Source organism: Sebastes fasciatus, chromosome 12 (genome assembly GCF_043250625.1).
Source record: "Sebastes fasciatus isolate fSebFas1 chromosome 12, fSebFas1.pri, whole genome shotgun sequence".
NCBI classification, from domain to species: Eukaryota; Metazoa; Chordata; class Actinopteri; order Perciformes; family Sebastidae; genus Sebastes; species Sebastes fasciatus.
Window position 1 is genome coordinate 34,949,959 of NC_133806.1, and position 19,290 is coordinate 34,969,248.

Here is a 19,290-nt window from a genome sequence, read left to right on the forward strand (position 1 = left end):
CAAGGACTAAACTAGTCAGAGTACTGCACGAGTTGAATGCTTCAGGAGACTGAGTCAGAGAGCAAGGCAGCCCAGAGTGTGCTTCTGTTGAAGGCAGCCCATGACAGCGATTGGCTAGATAGCAGGAGAGTGAGCCAATCAGCAGCTGAACAACTCTTCACAGGTGGACTCCAATCAACTCCATTATCACCTAGACCTGGCAGCACCTGCAAGACAAGAGGGAGGGGTGAACAGGAGAAAGACTGCAGGCCTGTCTGGCCCTGCAGGCAGGTAACACCCCCACCCATCAAATCCCAAACAATGGTTGGAATTATATACACAATGCTATAAACTACAAACATATTAACTACAGGATAATGCATGAGCTACCACATTTTCAGACCCTTTTTTATGTACAATATCTAGGTTGAACCCCTGAACCATCAGCGACTAACACATTAAACGCTGGTTGTGATTGTACATCCTCAAGAGGAACACAAGAGGATTATGATCGGTGTAGACTTTAATGGATTCAACACTGGACGCTAGAAAAACTTCAAAATGTTGCAAAGCCAACAACAGAGCGAGGGCTTCCTTTTCAATAGTTGAGTACTTAAGCTGATGCTTATTGAACTTGCGAGAAAAATAACTCACGGGATGGTCGATACCCTGGGCGTCCTCCTGCAGAAGCACCGCACCAGCCCCGACAGCACTGACGTCAACCTCCACCTTGAAAGGCAAGGAACAATTTGGGGCAGACAAAACAGGATCACAACACAATAGAGCTTTCAGACTCTGGCACTCTGGTCCGTCCAAACAAAGGGCTTGGAGGGACGGGTCAAAGCAGTCAGTGGGGCCGCCACAGTGGTAAAGTTCTTACAGTACCGGCGAAAGAACCCGGCCAACCCCAGATAACGCCATGGTTCCCTCCTGGTGGTGGGAACAGGGAATGCAGCAATGGCATCTATTTTTGCATCTGCAGGACACACTTGGCTCAGAGGGTAGAGCAGGGTGTCCACCAATCGAAAGGTCGGAGGTTCGATCCCCGGCTGCTCCGGGTCACATGTCGATGTGTCCATTGAGGCATAGCCTGGGTTGAATGAGTATTTAGATTAGAACCTGATGGGCAAAGTTGGCACCTTAGCAGCCTCTGCCATCAGTGTGTGAATGGGTGAATGCTGACATGTAGTGTAAGAGCTTTGAATGGTCGGAAGACTAGAAAAGCGCTTTATAAATACAAGTCCATTTACCATTTACACTCGTCCTTGACCAACCTGCTGACCTAGATAAAGAACAGTGCCTTTACCAAACTCACACTTGGCGAGGTTAAGGGTTACAGATGCAGCCGAAAGGTGGCAGAAAACTTCCCTTGCTGTGGCCCTGTGGCTCTCCCAATCATCTGTGTAAACAACTATGTCATCTAAATATGCTCTGCAGTTTGAGCCACCTCCCAATACTTTGTTTACCAGTCTCTGGAAGGTAGCAGGAGCATTACTGGAGGAAATGATCAGGGGTGAGAAAAGCATAAATCTCTGAAGCACGTGGAGTTAAAGAGACTTGCCAATACCCCTTTAACATGTCAAGCTTTGTGACGAATTTTGCGGGACCAATCCCATCAGTACAGTCATCAATAAGTGGCAAAGGATATGCATCTGGAACAGTCACAGCATTTACTTTTCGAAAAATAGTACAAAATCAAGGACTCCCGTCAGACTTTATGTCTAAGAGACAAGGGGAGCTCCACGGACTACAAATTGGCACTGCAAATCCATTCCAAAGAAGATAATCAACCTCCTTTTTCATGACCTCCATTTTAGCTGGGCTTGCCCGATAAGCATTTGTTTTATCGGCCGAGGGCAGGTCACGACAATGTTGTTACTGACGACAGAAGTCCGGGAGGGAACATCACCAGACAAACTTGGAAACTCACCTATTAGCTGATCAATATCTCTACACTGGTCAACTAAGGAGATGAGATAAGTATTGGGGCAAGTTAGACAATACCTCAGAGTTGCTCAACCTTGCCTCATCATATTTACGTGACACACTCGAGTTCGTCGCCTGTGGTCAGGTGTCTGGATAACATAGTTTGTGTCTTTGAGCTTCTTCTCTACGACATAGGGACCTGAAAACTTGGCAGAGAGGGTAGGACAAGACACAGGCAAGAGACGCAAAGCTTTGTCACCTGGCTGAAATGAATGGGCGACTCCCTTCAGGTCGTAGTGCTACCTCATCTTTACCTGAGAAGATGTAAGAGCCTCTTTAGCCATTGAGCAGGCTCGCTGCAGACGATCTTCAAGCATGGCAACATACTCAGGAACACTCTTTTTCGGTGGGGCCACTAGATGTTCTTTCAGAACTTTTAAAGGACCCCTAACTTCATGTCCAAACACTAACTAAGCAGGACTGAATCCGAGTGACTCTCGCACAGCTTCACGGGCAGCAAACATCAAAAGTGGAACGCCATCGTCCCAATCGTTCTGAGTGTCATGGCAGTGTTTGCGCAGCATTGACTACAAAGTCTGGTGAAATCTCTCTAGCACCCCCTGGCTCTCTGGATGGTCAGGGCTAGAGGTAACATGTCTAATTCTTAAGGCCTTCAGGGCCTGAGCAAAGACTCTGGACCTAAAGTTGGTATCTTGATCAGTTTGAACCTTAAGAGGCAGACCAAATACATTGAAAAACTTCACAAGAGCCTGATTTTCCGTAACGGAATGGCTTCTAGGAATCTGGTGTAAGAGCACATAATTGTGACCAAAAACTGATTACCACTCTAAGTCCTTGGCACCGTCCCACACAATCAACAATTACTTTCTCAAATGGCTCACCCATCAATGGAATCGGGCAGAGAGGAGCAGGAGCAGGCACCTGATTTGGTTTTCCTGAAACCTGACACGCATGACAGTGACGAACAACATCAGACTTGAGTCCAGGCCAGAAGAAATGTTTAAGGACTCTATTATAGGTTTTTGTAACCCCCATATGTCCTGACCAATGATGATCATGAGCTAAGGACAGTTCTGTTTTGTATGTGTAACCCACGTGCTGGAGCCTCTCTGCACACCCTGGTTTCTTAATGTGTGATGGGGTGTGGTGCAGAGAAAAGGAAACACCGGGCACAGGAGTTCTGGATTGTGGTTGAGATTGGCTGTCATCTCTACTGTTGGTCCACAACCTTATGAAGCAGTGAAAGCAAAGTAAACTTCCATGAGGAAATATATTCTAGTGCAAAAGTAAACAGAGTAAAATAATAATCTAAAACTGAAAATAAATTACTACACATAAAATTATATAAGGCACTCTTAACATAAGATCTAACGTGAAGATAATTTAAATGAAACAGATAGCAGACAATAACTGAAAAGGCTAATTCTCCAGCCTGCACTATTTTCTCCTCCAATGAGAGGGTGCTCTGCTCGTACACAGTAACAGCCAACATTACGACACTATTTACATTCAAAACAAATATTCTCACTTTTCCAACTCACGCCAAAGTGAAAGTCAACATCTTAAGTAGCACTTTAGTTGAACAGATTCATATATTTTACGATGATGCGGGCTGCCATGCTTACCTTACAAAGCAGTGAAAGCAAAGTAAACAAGAAAAATTGGCATCCCACATGTAACTGGATTTCAGAACTACGGTGTCCTCTAAGGGACAACCATGGATAACTGCTCGATTCTGGATGGAAATTGACAGCACACCAGCGACACCTGGTGGCCGATTTAGGCTACTGCCTTACATATGTAAAACACTAACCTGCATGTTCTTTAAAAGTGAATGTAAGTTCAATACTTGAGTTCATGTTAAGTTACTCTAGTGTCAAAGTGTGGAAATATATATGCTGAGTGTAACTTGAACAGATCGAGCTTTTAGCTGTGTAAAGGTTAAAAATTATTTCAAAAGTTTAACCCCTGCCGCATCTTAAAGTAGTCAGCTCTTCAATGAACAAGGTCTGAGGTTAATTATTTTGGAGAGCGGGACTTGTTACCCCTGGGCTAAAATCGAGCTTATTCCACCAGAATGTGGCAGAGTAAAACATGAGTTAGCCTGGAGCCAAGAGCCCGTTCCTAAGGGTGTGAATGAGCCTATCTCTCTGTCTGTCGCAAATGACAGTAATTAATTGAGACAAGTACAAAGACAAAAGCACTGAGTTGTTAAAGATGCCACCCACACAAACAGACTAATTACTATGACAGAGCACTGCTGATGCCTCTAGCAATGTTTGGAGAGAGAAAAGAGGGAAGTGATGCTGAAGGAGAAAAGAACACTGAGGACCAAGGAGGGTGAAAAGAGGAGATGTCACGCGTCATCAACACGTCATATCTTAGGGGTACCACACATTGAACACCGAAATTGAGCCAATAGCAACGCACGACCGAAGCTCCAGTTACACTGCGCATGTGTTATACCCCAGAGCTCAAAACCGTTTCCCAACCTCTTTCAATAGGCCTTGCTGAGGGAGGAGGGTGCTAGTCATGTGATATCATTACAACTTCCTGCTTTCTCCAAAGAAATAGTAAACATCACAAAAACATACTGAAGCACACAACACAAAAAAAGATAATATACAGTGTGACTACACTAAAAATGAGTTAGACTCTGGATTAGGTCTTGGAAACTAGGAATTGAATGGACCCTTGAAGTAGCGATGGGTGATACCAGACTTTTAAAATATGATACAATACTTTTTGTTCAAATTTTAACGATACAAATACTGATCATTTCTTAAATTGGTATGTGCTTTTTTTAAACATAATGGTAAGTTTCAGAAAAAAAAAATATATTTAAAGGGACTGTTTGTAACGTCTTACATGTATAAATCACCCGGGTTGGTGCATATGCGCGCTCGCTTGTGGCTACACTGTTCAGACAAGACTCCAACACAAACTACATGGAAGCACCAAAACCGCAAAGTTATATCTAGTGAAGCCCGTCTCGCCATCGGAGGATGCGGGGGAGACCGTAGCTTTGGTTTCCAGGGCTGGAGTCTCTGCTGTACTCTGCTCCTCTGCCTGCTTGCCTTCACTCAGCTCGCTCCACCTCACGTGCATGCGCGCACACTCCACACTGCAGAAGACTTCATAGCTCTGAGAATATCTAGTGAATGTACAGTGGACGTTTGTGCAGAAAGAACTGCTGCAGCTCCTCCAGACCAACAGAGGTTTCCCGTGTCTTGTGAAGTGACGGGGCTCCGCAGAGAGAAACGTTATCGTCTCCGACCAAAACTCCGGTGCGTGATTTTTTTTTTATTTTAGCCTGCATATGTAATGAGCATTGTTTGAGGAAGTCTGAGATCCAAGATTTTCATTGCCAACGACTGCTTCACTATAATTGTGTTGCACATGATTATAAAAAACTTGAAACTCATGTAACAACCAAATTTGAAATGAGATTGGGATGATGATGATTAGGAACTTAGGGTAGACAGTAACCTTGTAACTTTCAGGATGTGTTGTTTTTAAATGTTTAAAGAGGTTACTCGTTTTGCTGCTGTGTGACACTTTCTTGTCACTAATAGTGCATCTTGCTGTAATTTTCTGCCATTCTCCGACACTCAGTTCGCTCTCAGTAGACCTCATGCAGTAGTATGTTTGATACTGAAGTGCACGACTGTGCACGGCTGCGTGCTAGGTTCTGAACTCACATAGGTTTCAACAGTCATGCGACACGGGCCAGCTCAGCGCTGTTTTCACACAAACATATTGAAAACGTTTGAAAGTCATGGTAAATGGTTAATGGACATTTATATTGTGCCATTCTAGTCTTCCGACCACTCAAAGCTCTTTACACTACATGTCAGCATTCACCCATTCACACACACATTCATACACTGATGGCAGAGGCTACCATGCAAGGAGCCAACCCGCCCATCAGGATCTAATCTAACTACTCATTCACACACCGATGGCTCAGCCTTTAGGAGCAGTTTGGGGTTCAGTATCTTGTTCAAGGACACTTCGACATGTGGACTGGAGGATGTGGGGATCAAACCGCCAACCTTCCGATTGGTGGGCGACCCGCTCTACGTCTGAATCACAGCTCAGAGGCAGCCACACACATTTGTTTATATCCTTTTATTATCAATATTTTTAAAGGGAATCAATATCAAATGAGTCGCTTGTATTGAAGCATCTGATCAGGATCCTCCTGGACGCCTCCCTTTGGAGGTTTCCGGGCACTACCAACTGGTAGAAGACCCCGGGGTAGACCCAGAACACGCTGGAGAGATTATATATCTGGTCTGGCCTGGGAACGCCTCGGGGTCCCCCAGGAAGAGCTGGAAAACGTTGCTGGGGAGAGGGCTGGAATTCCCTGCTTAGCCTGATGCCCCCGTGACCCGGCCCCGGATAAGAGGAAGAAAATGGATGGATGGATGGATGGATGGATGGATTTTGTCTCCTCCATCTGTATGACGGTTGTCTTTTCCAGTATGGATTTTGCAACGCAGTTGGACACCTCGTTGTACAAACTAGTTCTTTCCTAGCGTAGCCTGGCCCTTAGGCTTATGAGCATACAAAGCATATTTTACATGTGAGCTCCCAAATGTAGTGGGCGTTGTGACGCTGTGTGGTGACACAACCCAGTTGCCAGAAAAAATGTTGGCATTGTACAAACCTGCAAAACACGGGATACATTGAATATCAACGTTTTGGAACAAAAATACATTTTATATCCACCTGGTATCACGCTTGCAGAAACGCACCATGCCACATGGTTAACGTCGTGAAATGATTGCTTAGGTTTAGGCAACAAAACTACTTCGTTAAGGTTAGAAAAAAAATCATGGTTTGTGTTTAAATGTTTTAACGTAACAACCGTAACTACCTTAAATAAATAAAAAACGCCCTTAGCAGACTTTAAGTAACGTTACGGAACAAGCGTAACAAAATTATATGACAACCGTCAACAAAAAGTCAACATTTACTTTTGGTTTGACATTTACTGTTTATTGTTTAATCCAGCCACCACCCCTCCCTCCCATCTCGTTATTAAACCACGTAACTTTCATTCCATGTACCTCTCAATAGCGGTCACTTGATATACAATGTCAACTGCTCTGCGCCGCTCGTTGTACTGTGTCACTTGGTCTGACCAAAGGCAAAAACGTTGTCATTCAACATATCCGTGGTTTGCAGAAACATACGATGCCAACATTTTGCGACTGGACTGGGTGACAGGCTGTGTTTTGGTCACTTGCAGTTGTGCGAGTTTGTTAGACATTGTTAGTATTTTTATGCTAGCTGATATCTCTAGCGGGGATGCGTTTGTGGTGTACAGATGATGAATCCTAATGATTTTGGTGATCCTTTGACCTTTTAGTTAGTATGTAGTTCCACTGGAAGGTCAAAGTTTTGCAATTATCCAGTAAAGTATCTCGAGATTTACATTACATGATTTGGTAATCTCTGAGTTTTCCTCTATCACCAGCAGGGTTTTTTATTCAGAAAGTCTGGACAAGTCTTGCACAGTTACTAGCCACTGAATTTGGTCTATATCCATGTTCCCATCAGGATGAACTGTAATTACATTGGTGATCCTCTGACCTATCATCTGGTATCATCATCAGGTGAAAATTTCAATTAGTGATCGTAGCGGCTGTAGCTCAGTGGGTAGAGCTGGTCAAAATTTAACCTCAAGGTTGGTTCGCGGTTTGATCCCCAGCTCATACTGTCTGTATGTCTTAAGTGTCCTTGAGCATGACACTGCCCCCGTCATGCCATGACCCACCATGACAAATCTCTGATAACTTTGTCTACACATCAAGCCAACCCAGGTGGAATCTTGTTGATTAAGAAAAAAAGTCAAATACCAAGTCTCTTTGCTGTAGGGGAGAGCACGGTCGGTTGGGACACAGTGACAGTACCTTTAGCAAGTTTGAAAGCAACTATGCCTATGCCATTCACCATGCTCATACTCATTCATACCCTCTTTACTTTCAACCTCAAAGTGGAAAACTTCTGACTATTCCTCACATTTCATTCTCTGTTTTGAAATATACAGCGTATAAATACATTTTTGGCTCTTGTTTTATTTTTTTTTAGGGCTGTCAAAGGTCACACCATAATATCACGTTCACACAAATTTGTTTTAACGCCACTAACTTCTTTAACACATTAATGCAATCGATCTCTCGGAGGTTGTACAAGGCTCAGTTTTAAAGCTAGAGTAAAGATAGAAAATCTAAGGAATCCATCGGTACCAACCATGTCAGACAAGTTTTGGGTGAGGAAAAACTGTCATGTCCATTTTCAAAGGGTTCCCTTGACCTCTGACCTCCAGATCAGTGAATGTAAATGGGTTCTATGGGTACCCACGAGTCCCCCCTTTACAGACATGCCCACTTTATGATAATCACATGCAGTTTGGGGCAAGTCATAGTCAAGTCAGCACACTGACACACTGACAGCTGTTGTTGCCTGTTGGGCTGTAGTTTGCCATGTTCTGATTGGAGCATATTGTTTTATGCTAAATGCAGTACCTGTGAGGGTTTCTGGACTATATCTGTCATTGTTTTGTGTTGTTCATTGATTTACAATAATAAATATATACTACATTTGCATAAAGAGGCATTTTGCCCACTCCCATGTTGATAAGAGGATTAAATACTTTACAAATCTCCCTTTAAGGTACATTTTGAACAGATAAAGTGCAATTAATTTGCCATTAATCACGATTAATCATGGACAATCATGCGTTTAAAGCTTCAGTAGGCAGACAGCTTTTGACATCATTGGGCAAAAATCCATAATAACCTTTCAGCATATTGTAACTCAAGTGTTCTGAGACAAAGCTAGACTTCTGCACCTCCTTATGGCTCTGTTTTCAGGCTTAAAAAAATCTAGCCTGGACTCAAAAAACGATTCAAACCCTTCTTAGAGGTGACATATTTTATTACTATTTGCTTTATTTAAATGTATCTATTTAAAAACTATACGTATATATTTCAGTGATGTAACACAAAATGTACTAATACTTTAACCTATGACGTTCATGAACACACAATGAATGTGTTTGGGTTTGAGTCTAAAAAACGTGATAAATTGTTAGAAGACACCTGTATCTGTTCAGGGATCAAGTTATTTTCATGATTGCTCAAGTAGTCTGTGAGAAATGGAAGGTTATTTGGTGTTGATACAAAAGTGATCCAACCGACCCCGCTGTCCCCTTCTATATGTTTGCAATGTCACATAACTCATTTTAACACAAATTACATCAGAGCAGCTAACAGAAATATGTAAACCTATATGAACTCACATAAACACACACATTTGTCATGTGCCTTGAACTTCTCCATGTGTCCAGTTCATCTGAATTCATGAATATGTGTATTTTGACGAAAGCATTTTTGTATTTACATATTTACTGTTGGAAGGACAGACTTCCAGAGCAGCCTAATACTGTGCTGTTCATCAAGAGGCTCTTTTCCCTCCAAAAGATGCTCTGTGTGAATGCTTTCTTATAAGGAAAACGTAGTCACCACTTTGGAGAGCATCACTGAGGTGGAGAGGGAGTGTATGTACTGCTTGTTAGGACTCCACCTTGGGACATTCATAATAACCAGATGTAACGTAGTGAATGTTATTGAGGCTTCCAGGCTACGTTTGTTCTTACATTAGGTTTCAACACATTTTCTGTTTGAGTGACTTTTAACTCATTGCCATGCTCTTCTTTTCTGTCGGTTACTTCATGTTAGTTTGTAAAATAATTTGAGAACACTAGAAATGAATGACTTCACGTGACTCACCAGCGTAGCTTCATGAGTTGTGATTTCATTTGAAATATATTTTAGATATTTTAATATTTAATTCTTTACTTTTTCCTGTGTCCATCCCTTTTAATAGTCGTGCCAACTGTCTGAAATGCACCCTGCTGCAACTGTGTCACCATGTTGCCTCAGATTCTATTTTCCACCTCATCTGTCCCAGAAACTCAGATGGTGTCCCCCTTCACCTCCCTTTCTCAATTTCATAAATGGATGTTGTTGTGAGCCATGTCAGGGGGGTGGTGGACTGAGATTATGGCCCCTTCTTACCCCCTGCCTCCACTGTGACTGAGACCTGCTGCCATCACACTGAGACACTCAACTGGATAGCCGCTAGAGTGCACACAGAAACTCCAGGGTTATCCATATGGAAAAGTGGCTCTCAGTGCAACAACAGGAACATTACAGGAAATCAGGTAGGGGTGGCTGTATGAGCAAAAATATGTGTCACTAGAAACTGAATTTGAATAATTTCTATCTGAATTCTAATTGCTCAATTTGAACTGCATTAAACAAACTGAATTTGAATCACATCTTTTTAATTTGTATTGTTTAATTTAAAGGGACTGTTTGTATCATATGTATGTATAGTAATCAGAAATGTCTTGTTAACAGCTTCACCTGTGGCCGTTAAGTCAACTAAAGTCAGCGTCCTGTTGCTCGCGCTTGTGCTCGCTCTACATAGACATGAAGGAGCATCGCTCAACACAGTGAGGAGACACATGTCAGCTAAAAGCACAATATCACTCTATATTTCAGCTGCTTGGCAGTAATGTTAGCTGACCAGACGAAGGTCTCTCCATGAATCAATGTTGATCCTAGTGTTGGCTTTTCCTGCCTCAGCCTCCCGACCACGGCCGGAGGGAACGGGGGAGACACCGGAGACGATAACGTTTCTCTCTGCGGAGCCCCGTCACTTCACAAGACACGGGAAACCTCTGTTGGTCTGGAGGAGCTGCAGCAGTTATTTCTGTACAAACGTCCACCGTACATTCACTAGATATTCTCAGAGCTAAACTAACTCTTCTGCAGTGTGGAGTAAGCAGCATGCACGTGAGAGTTGGAGAGAGAGAGAGAGAAGGAGCGTGGTGTGTGAGTGAAGGCAGGCAGAGGAGCAGAGCAGAGACTCCGGTCCTGGAGACCAAAGCTACGGTCTCTCCCGCGTCCTCCGACCGCGGCCAACACTGTTTAACAGACGGGCTTCACTAGATACAACCAAGAGGTTTTGGTGCTTCACTGGAGTTTGTGTTGGAGTCTGAGTCTGAACAGCGTAGCCACACGTGAGCGCGCATGGGACACGCAATTATATATACGTGTAAGAAGTTACAAACAGTCCCTATAAATAACTGCATCGGAAAACTGAATCTGAATAGCATCATTTGAAATTAAATGTATTTGGAAATGAATTCCAATAAACTTGAAACTGAATATAGTATTATGAAATTGAATTCATTCTGAAACTGTATTTGATCATCACTGAAAATTCACCTCTCTATGCTTCCACATTAAGTTTTCACATTTCAAATTCAGACAGTAAATTTAATTTCAAATTATGTTATTCAGTTTTACAATGCAATTATTCAATTTAAAAAATTCAAATTCAAATTCATTTTTTAATGCAATTATTCAAATATGCGAATATAAGTTATTCAAATTCAGTTTTTAGTGACATATGTTTCCGCCCATATGGTTGACTGTGTGTGTGTGTGTGTGTGTGTGTGTGTGTGTTTGTGCGCACACACATCTTTACGAGTTTGCCTGAGATGGTTTACATGTGCAGTTGTGAGGAGAAAGAATGTGAATGTTGTGTTTCTTCGGAGGTGGGTGAAGCACGTCAGAGTTTGGTCCAAATTTGCTGTGGACATTCATGGTCCCCCTCGAAGGGTGTACCCAACTTTTTGCTGCCCTTTCCTCTAGCACATTAGCCGGCCAATTTTTCTACTCATGCACAATAACTATCACAACAAGATAGCATATGCAAAAGGTAGCATGCACCTGAGTGGGGTTGCCAGATTGCGTCCTACTCAAGTGACTATAGTAGTCAGTGATCTTGTTCTGGATTGCATTTTTGTATTGCACATGTTACCTTTCCAGCTTCTCAGCTCCGAAACGTAGTTGGGAGTTTTCCTGGACTTGGCTAGCTAACTTAAGCCTAGTCTGGCTCGTAGTTGGTAACAGATTTCTCGAGTCAATTCTGCTGTGACGACCGGCACTTTTATTCGGAATAACGGACGTAACGTAAATCAGCGTCAGAACATAAATGCACCTCCTCTCTGTAACACTGCAACGGTAACTGACTTCTATCCTTCACTGTGGCTGCGGCTAACTAACGCACACTTCTTCTCTGTCTTTGTCCATCACAACAACACAGACCAGCACCTCCGCTCCACTACGTCACACACAGGTTACCCACAATGCCACACCTTAAAGAGACAGGGCTTGGCTTGTAACACACAACTGTGTCCAGCAGCGGAAGAATCCTTGGAGCTGTTGTTAAAAGACAGCTATAGGTATGGTTTATTACAACTTGGGCTTTACTTTTGAAGCTCTGGCCATCAGTTCTATCAGTTATGATAACATTGTACTCACTGAGTTATTTATTGAGATCTCAACCCGTTCTCACTCCCAACTCTTCAAATACCGCCATTTGGTCAGTGCCCCTCGGCATCAGACACCGACGCATAGAGGCGTTCTTTAGCAACAGTATGTGAAGTATGTAAACCCACCCGCGGTGTTATTTGACGGTTGGAGCAGTGACGTAGTATTAAAAGGACTGTTTGTTACTTCTTCCACGTATACATCATTGCGGGTCGGTGTCCCATGCGCGCTCACGTGTGTCTACGCTGTTCAGACTCAGACTCCAACACAAACTACACAGAAGCACCAAAACCTCTTGGTTGTATCTAGTGAAGCCCGTCTGTTAAACAGTGTTGGCCGCGGTCGGAGGACGCGGGGGGAGACCGTAGCTTTGGTCTCCAGGACCGGAGTCTCTGCTGTACTCTGCTCCTCTGCTCCTCTGCCTGCCTTCACTCAGCTCGCTCCACCTCACGTGCATGCTGCTCACTCCACACTGCAGAAAACTTCGTAGCTCTGAGAATATCTAGTGAATGTTCAGTGGACGTTTGTACAGAAATAACTGCTGCAGCTCCTCCAGACCAACAGAGGTTTCCCGTGTCTTGTGAAGTGACGGGGCTCCGCAGAGAGAAACGTTATCGTCTCCGACCAAAACTCCGGTGTCTCCCCTGTTCCCTCCGGTCGCGGTCGGGAGGCTGAAGCAGGAAAAGCCAACACTAGGATCAGCATTTATTCATGGAGAGACCTTGGTCTGGTCAGCTAACATTACTGCCAAGCAGCTGAAATATAGAGTGATATTGTGCTTTTAGCTGACGTGTGTCTCCTCACTGTGTTGAGCGATGCTCGTTCACGTCTATGTAGAGCGAGCACAAGCGCGGGCAACAGGACGCTGACTTTAGTTGACTTAACGGCCACAGGTGTTGCTGTTAACAAGACTTTTCTGATTCTTACAAACAGTCCCTTTAACCGTTTTAACCGATAGCGTTAATCGGTTAAAATGCTTAATGTCGGTTAACGGTTAAACGGTTAATTATTAACATCCCTTGGAGGAATACAAGCAGTCAGAGCTGATCTGGAGTCTGCTGTCCATCTGCTGCCTATGACAGCCGTCTGTCAATCACTTGCAAACTCCAAATCAAACGGTCAAACTAGGCAGTGCTGATCAAATATGAATCAATATTCTGTTACTGTAATGCCTATTTCTCTCCTCAAATGTGCTCAGAATCATCTTGTAGTGTACTGTTTAGCTGTAATATGAGAAAGTTTGTGACCCGGCAGCCATGTTGAGATCAGTTTGAGACCTCTAGAAGGAACGCCAGGTACCGGTCACATGACTGGAGCACAGCCAATAGGAACTCTCTCTCTCTGAAATTACCTGTGATTGGTCAAAGTCTCCCGTCATGGGCTAGATGTGCCTGTAAACAGAGCCATGAGGAGGAGCAGAAGTCTAGTTTTCTCTCAGAACACTTGAATTACAATATGTTGAAAGGTTATTATGGAATTTTTGCCCAATTATGCCAAAAATATACTGCCTACTGCAGCTTAACATCATATCAGCAACATTACTACAGTTTCTGTATCTGTAGTAATGTAACGGACATGAAAAAAAGTAAAGATGTATTTATAAATCAACACTTCCTGCTTTAATTTTTTTTTAAAAAGCCCTCAAACATTTTTTTTCTCTGAACAAAATTCCTTCATTTGTTAACACAAGACTTTTATTTTGAGATATTTGCAGGACAGTGTTGTAGAACATGCAGTGACTTGCAGAGCTCCATTAATGAATAAAGTACGGGTTTTAATGGTGGATTATTACCATTATTTACAAATTAACACACATTTCTTAACCGTTCTCTGTCTAAAATAAATATAAATGATATTTATAATGAAATGAAATGGTCATTATGAAAAGCAAACTCTATGTAGAAAGAAGAGGCTGACAGAAGCAGCAGAAACAGTGCTTGTGTGGACACCAACACGCGAGGGACATGCAGTCTGGGTTGAAAGGCTCTCAAGTGGGTTTTTCCTTTTATTGAGATGCTTTTAGCCGGGTCCTGAGCTGCTGTTCGGCCATAGATGGCCACAGGGGAGTTGCTGTAATGTGTTAGTCCATTAGCATATACTTACAATAACTTTGACTCAATTACTCTGCCAGTTATCACCGCTCGGTTCGCTGACTGGATTTTACACAGAGGATATTAACACCCAGAGACAGAAAAGGAGAGAAACACTCTCAAAGGCTCTGTCAATTAGTTTTCCTTATCTCTGTTAATGACAGTAGACCTCAGTGTGAACTATAACGTGTGGATCGCAAAGATCTGGTTGCATCTGTATAATAGGCCCTGGTCAGACCTGGCATTAACATGTGTCCTGGATGATCCGATCACAGGTGCACAGCTCTAAGTACAAGTGTGAACACACTCAAGACACATTGAGATTGGATCTTTCAGACCACATTCAGAGGTGGTCTGGGTCACATATGGCCACATTCTTTTAGCAGTGTGTAGTGAATGCGTCCTGGGCCACATTAAGGACCGCCTACTCTACTGATGTCCTGCTGGGATCCGCAGGTGAACAGACAGGGGAGTGCTCGTCTGCCTCGCAGCGTGGAAATATTTGTTTAAATATATCCTATCTATAGGCTACATATCTACAGACTATCAGACTGGGAACAGGAAGTGCATTATTATCATACTGTCGGAGATGTGTTGGTGTTTTTGTTCTGCTGCTTTGCGCGGAGCTGTTGCCCGCCTGCTCTCTCTCTCCTCCCCGGCTCTCTGAAGCTCTGTACCCGCTGTTGTCTGGCAAAGGCAGCGGTGCCGGCGACGTGCACAGAGGTCCTCGGGGGCCGCCGTTCCAATAACATTATATTTTGATGTTATCAAAATGTTAATAAAATGTACCCAAATTCACAACATTACATTGACATTCATGTAATATTACGTCAGAGTCTGCTGTAGTAGCCGTGTGTTTACTACATGTTTATTATATGCATATAGAGCGGGGAAGTGAGATCCGATCACAAGTGGTCACTGGAGACGCATGTGGAGACACATTCTAATACCAGGTGTGAACAGACGTACTTAGAGCTGTCCACTTGTGATCTGATCACTGAGGATGCATGTTAATGCCAGGTCTGAACAGGGCCGGAGAGCCCTTGTCATTTATTGTACAGTGGCACAGTAATGTGTTCTCAATGACAAGTCTGGTTTCAAAATGGATCTCAACCACCTGAAAAAGATTTGACCTAATACATCTCTAATTACAAACCTAAACAGAGGCAACAAAGACAATTCCAAGTGTCCAAACAACATTGATGCTTTTTGGCATAGATTCTCCAAGTCTGTAACTCTAAACATCTGGAGGGATGAACAGCATAAATCCTCTACAGTGCTCACCATTTTACTTGGGACTGGGTTTAACAAGACCATTGTTGCATATTTCTCTTTATTAACTGCCTGTTAAATACCCCATAATAATCAAAAAGATCTGCCAATTCAGCATTTGTGATTAAATTCTTCCGATATGCAGAGTAAAAGGCAGGTGGAAACCATGTAGTTGAGTGGATCGGCAGCTTCACTGCAGGCAAGGTTATTATGCACAGCACTGCATACTCTGAATACAGTGCAATGGAAAAAATAGAGATGAGTAGAGTTTTCACCAATTCTATTTTCCATTTCCTCTTATTGCTGTTCAGCACAATTTTTTCAGCAAAACAGGTTGGTGTTTGAGCTGATATATCCGTTGGTGTTTGAGCTGATATATCCGTTATTTAACCAGGTCAAAACTCTCTGAGATTAAGGTCAAAGGTCAAAGTCTTTTTTCTAAGAGTGACCTGGCCAAGAGGGCAGCATGAACATTGTTACAACAATAAAAACAAACTGGTGGGTGGGGGGGGGGGGGGGGGGGGTGTTTTGAGGACCATAGTGAGGTTATAAGAAGGGGGGCGATAGGACAAGGACCTTTGGACTTCTTTTTCCCTCTGGGGATAGACAGGAGCCCTGTATATATTCATATATAGAGTATTTGTACAGTGTTTGTGGCATTTGTCATTGAAAATACAGCTGAAAAACTGAAAGTCCTATTGAAACACCTGTTTCTCTATAAGCGCCGAGATGCTTCACTGAAGAGACTGATGTATAATGTTTACATAATCCTGAAAATACTCACTTTTAAGAGGAGATGAGATGTTTACCGAAATACACAATAAATATAAAATTAATTCAATTCAATTCATTTTTCAATTCAATTTATTTATATAGTCAAATAATAACAAATTTCACACTTGCCAAAGAACAAACTTCAACTAAAATGCTACCGATTTACAATATAAAAAAAGGAGCAACATGTGTATGTCAGGGGACATTACAGGAATAAATACATATTTAGTGTGAACCAAGCTATTCGAGGATGAACACTTCCTCCTGGTTAGAACTGTGAAACACAACAAGAGAGAGAGAGAGCGAGGGGGGGGGGGGTAAAGAGAGAGGGAGATGGAGGGATGGACGGAGAGAGGGGTAGATAAATAGAGAGGGAGAGGGGATGGAGGGAGGGGAGGGACAGAGGGAGAGAGGAGAGGGGGAAGGGGGAGGGGGAGAGAGAAAGGGGGGACAGAGAGGAGATAGGGGGGAGATAAAGAGAGAGGGAGAGGGGATGGAGGGAGGGGAGGGACAGAGAGAGGATGGGAGATAAAGAGAGAGGGAGAGAGGGAGGGAGGGAGAGAGACAGATGGATGGAGGGAGAGACAGGGAGGAGGGAGGGAAGGAGGGAGATAGAGAGGTGGGGAGGGACAGAGAGAGGGGGGAGGGAGAGAGGGAGGGAGAGGGAGATAGAGAGGGGGGAGGGACAGAGAGAGGAGAGAGGGGGGAGATAAAGAGAGGGGGGATGGAGGGAGTGAGGGAGAGAGACAGATGGAGGGAGGGAGAGGGTAGGGAGAGAGAGAGGGGGGGAGGGACAGAGAGAGCGAGAGAGGGGGGAGGGAGGGAAGGAGATAGAGGGGGGAGAGACAGAGAGAGGAGACGGGGGAAGGAGAGGGGGGAGAGAGGGAGGGGAGGGAGGGAGAGAGAGAGGGAGGGAAGGATATAGAGAGGGGGAGGGACAGAGAGAGGGGGGAGAGAGGGAGGGGAGGGACAGAGAGAGCTAGAGAGATGGGGGAGGGAGAGAGAGACAGATGTGTCCTTTTGCATCATCAGAACAACTTCAAAGTTATAGCAATAGTTTCATTTTTTAGCTTCAACAGGAAAGTACAAACAAATACATGGTTCTGTGTGAGATTTTGCATACTTCATACTGGAAAAGTGAGAATATATTTTTGTACTGTTAGTGCAAACTTTAGCAACTAAAGTAAACGAACACCAACATGGAAAATGTACCAAGTCCACACAAAGGAATACAGCCAAAATCAGAATCCATGATCCAGGTGATTCAAACCACAGAGAACCATTGTGGCACATACAGGTGTGCAGGTGGGTAGAGTTGTGGCAGAGACGTTTGGGAATAGTGGAGTCATCTTCCTCTCTCTCTGAAAGTACAAAAAAAGAAAAGACATCAGTAATGACAATATTATAGCAGTATGAATCAACTGTACTTGAACTCAGTCAAGAAGTCAAACAAAAATACATAGCACTGCATTGTATACATTTGTCCATACATTCCTCATCATCCAGCTCTCAGTCATATTGGTTAATGTTACCTCAGTATCTTGTGTTGGGATGCTGCTTCTTCTGGAGTCCTCTTAAAAGCTGGTGTCACTTGGGTTCTCCCTGATGATCGTCCCTCACTGGAAATGCTGCTGCCCTCATTGCTGTCGCCCCTGTATTCTTCCTCCTGTTCTTCTGGTTTGTAGACAAGAAATGGCATAATCAACTTCCATTTTTTAATCCAAAAAACAATTCCAAGTACTGAGTAGAAGCAAGTACATTCAGTCTTACCTCAAGCCTTGCAATGGATTTCTGTTTCTTCACTGGTGTAGGGAGCTTGGGAGGTACACAAGCCTAACAACAATGCACTGGCCTACACTATGGGGGATAGCTTCCTGTGGAGGAGGGGTAGCTACAGCAACAACTAGTGACTCTAGTGGGCATCAAACAAAAGGGGCCAGTAAAGTAAACAAAGGTTTATAAAAGAAGTTTGCTTACACACAACATGCACTAACTGAGATGCAGGGCAGTAACAGTTGTGATGATGTCTCTTAAAGGTGACTCCATCTGGAACATGTGGAAGTAAAAGCTAGGTTGCAAACTTTATATCACAGGGCTGGTAGCACACTGTGGCTCTATTTAACCCACTCAGGCTGGAATGCTTGGCAGTTACAGCCAGGTACAAGCTCTCTATGTTACACAGGGCCGGTGGCACGCTGTGTCATTAAAGGAACACTTAGATTACAGCAAATATGACAACTAGACCAGATTGCATTGAATACATGGTATTCAAATGCTGAACCAAAATCCTTTCAAGTTCTACAGCATAGGTTAACTTGAATAAGCAGCAAAAGCAAGTTATTAAAATTAACACTATAAAGGCTTAAAGTGTCAAATCAAACTCTCTCAAATAAGAATTCTCACCACAATGTACTTGTTTAAAAGTACAGCTGGACTTCTACTCCTGTGGAAGACTAGTGGTGTAGAATGTAAACACTTTTGGTTTGTTTAGAAGTGGAATATGAAATTTTTGTTTTTGACCAAAAACTATGCTGAAAATTAATATTGCACAATTATGAACAATTTGCCACAATAATACTATGCGTCACATGGGGCGTCAAAATGTAGGGATTTGGCAGTAACAGGTTTGGTTATTAGCAAATTAATTAATAAATAATAATATAATTATTAATATTAATAAAGATTATCAATAAACATTAATAATAAACGGGGCACCACCCTGGAATCAGGGACCAATAACCAAAACGTTAGTGTAGTCTCATTATATATGCTAAACTATCAATTTGGAACGTTGATTAATAATTAAATTA

At 43.1% G+C, this 19,290-nt stretch overlaps 2 long non-coding RNA genes across 2 annotated transcripts in view; one reads left to right on the forward strand and one right to left on the reverse strand.

Moving 5' to 3' along the window:
- Positions 1–19,290, forward strand: part of LOC141779812 (uncharacterized) — a 194,467-nt gene that overhangs the window by 9,147 nt on the left and 166,030 nt on the right. The window lies entirely within an intron of this gene.
- The window catches only part of LOC141779814 (uncharacterized), a 266,802-nt gene continuing 265,090 nt past the window's right edge, over positions 17,579–19,290 (reverse strand). The window contains exon 3 of the long non-coding RNA XR_012596443.1: positions 17,579–17,841. This is a non-coding gene — a long non-coding RNA (uncharacterized LOC141779814). The remainder of the gene's footprint in view (positions 17,842–19,290) is intronic.